Source organism: Equus asinus, chromosome 1, assembly GCF_041296235.1.
Source record: "Equus asinus isolate D_3611 breed Donkey chromosome 1, EquAss-T2T_v2, whole genome shotgun sequence".
Classification (NCBI taxonomy): domain Eukaryota; kingdom Metazoa; phylum Chordata; class Mammalia; order Perissodactyla; family Equidae; genus Equus; species Equus asinus.
In genome coordinates, this window is record NC_091790.1 from 196,591,180 (window position 1) to 196,593,572 (window position 2,393).

Consider the following 2,393-nt stretch of genomic DNA (forward strand, 5'->3'; position numbering starts at 1 on the left):
AGTTTGTAAATGGGGCTAGAGGGACTTGCTGTTAATAAACAACGAAAAAAAAGACCGTAACATTTCTTAGTACATTTGAACTAAGAACAAAAATGACATCTTTATCCTTTGATAGAGACTAAAGCCCAGCAAAGATAAAAAGGAACTCTTTCTTTTTTATCCTAAAAGGAAAACATTTATTCCATAGTTTAGTGGTATGATGGAGCTTACACACATGGGCTCTCAACTTTCTCTGCAGCCAGGAAGTAGAATTGGAAAAACACGTCCACTAAGTCCAGCTTGTCCACTTCTCTTTTCTGACTTCTAACAAATAACTGCTCGAAGGGTAGAGGGTGTTTTCTCTTTTTAGTGTTCCCCTTTCTAGATTCTAACAGAGGTTGGCATGTAAAATCGGTGGACTGACTGAATGAATGAACGTCGTATTGAGGAATGGTTTCCTTAAAATTCGTTCTCTCATCCAGGAGCTCAGTGTAGAACCTTATTATGGATGTTTTCATAGAGCCCACTCTGTGATAACACCTCAAGAAGGACTCCACTCAGAGGGTCTCTTGAGGGACCAAACTGTTGTTTCCTCATGATGAGTAAATGTCTTTTTAAAAATATGATATCTCTTTTTAAACAGACAAGGGCCAAAAAATATTTCTAAATTCTGAAACTCAAACAATGGATAAGAAAATATTTTGGAGCCTCTTCTCTTTTTGTAACCTGTAACTTCATGAGGTGATGTCTTCTCTGGATAAACTAGATGTATGCACTCCTGCCATGGAGAATAGAATATAAGTATTGTTTCATATACAAAAGGTATTTTTTAATTATTATAAAAGAAGGTTTCAGTAGATTCTTGTCTCAACCATGTTGTAGTTTAATGAAGAAGAATTATACCATAATCAGTTTAGAACCAACATCATTGTTTTTGGTTGACATCTTCCAACATTTAACTAGTTTTATCAAAAAAACCTCACAAAAAAATTTGCTCATTCAATGATTTTGGTGATCCTTTTGTAGCCAGGCTCTGTTAGAAGGTGTACTAGGGTATCACACTGCTCAGAGCTAAATGTTCCACAGGTGTATGATGAAGATATATTAAATTATAAGTGCCTGTGATTTGTTCCCCTTCAGGAACTAAGGAGAAAGAAATCCGGAGGTCTCTTTGCTGTACAAATGTAGACACTGGGCAAAGGGCAGGCAAATGCCTACACGTGAAGGCTTCAGTTGGAAGAGAGAATATTAATAGGGAATAGAGAAAGGAAAAGATACTCTGTTGATCTGGGATAGAGGGGAGAAATTAATAGTTAGAGAAGGATCTAAAAACAAGAGAGAATTTTGACTTGCGTTTGGGGTTGAATGCCTCAGATGGGAGTGGAAATGGTCATGGAAAGGAGCGGGTGGGGGGGAAGAGGGAAGATGGAAGCTACTGATGGTGCTAGGAGGAGAGGGAGAAAGGCAGGGGCTGATGGAGTGAGTGAGGGAAAGGGGGTCTTCAATAAAAAATGAAAAGGGTATCAGCAGGGTACCAGAAGCACCACCATGCTGGAGGCCATTATGACCGCCTGGTTGAGGGTGATGTCCATGCAGGCCAACCTGACCAGTGCCAGTGTCTCACAGGACACATGGTTCAGCACGTGATGCCCACAAGTGGGAAGGCACATGGTGACTGCCATCCCAACTGCAGAATGAGCCAGGCCCACAAGCCAAGAGACCACTGCCAGTGCCATACAGCTCCTAGGGCCCATCACTGCCAAGTAGAACAGTGGGTCACAGACTTCCACGTGGTGGTCATAGACCATTGCTGCCAGCAGCAGGAACTCAGTCCCCCCCAGGGCCAGTGAGAAGAAGAGCTGAGTTGCACATCAGGTGAAAGAGATAGTCTTCTTCTCCTGGAAGAAATGCGCCAACATCTGGGGGACCCCACTGGAGGTGTAGTAGATGTCTAACACCACCAGATTACAGAGGAAGAAGTAAATGGGTAGTTGCAGTCATGCATCCAGCCTGATCAGGAGGACAATGAGTCTATTGCTCAGCAGGGTCAGCAGATATCCAACCCCAAACAGGACAAAGAGTGCAGCCTGGATCTGCCTGTCACTGGAGAGCCCCATTAGGACAAACTCACTCACCCAGGTCATGTTGTCTCTCCTCATGGAGCAGGTGGGTCAGGCTGTTGGAGGAGGAACAGAGCCAGGGAGGGACAAGTGACAGCCTTACTTTAAGAGGCTAGGATTTGGCTTTCTAGCACTAGGGCTGGAATTGAGACTCCTCCCTTCAGGTTCCTTATCCTAGGTGCTCAGGGAGAATGCAATGAAGATGTTGGAGAAAGGGGCATTTGGGGTCTCACACTAGACAGTGAGATTCTCAAGGAAAAAGTCCCTGTTCTGGTCATCCTTCTATGTCTAGAT

General features: G+C 43.6%; 1 pseudogene; it reads right to left on the minus strand.

Moving 5' to 3' along the window:
• Positions 1–1,502: 1,502 nt before the first annotated feature.
• On the minus strand, positions 1,503–2,138 carry LOC106841841 (olfactory receptor 2F1-like; annotated as a pseudogene).
• Between the last annotated feature and the right edge of the window lie 255 nt (positions 2,139–2,393).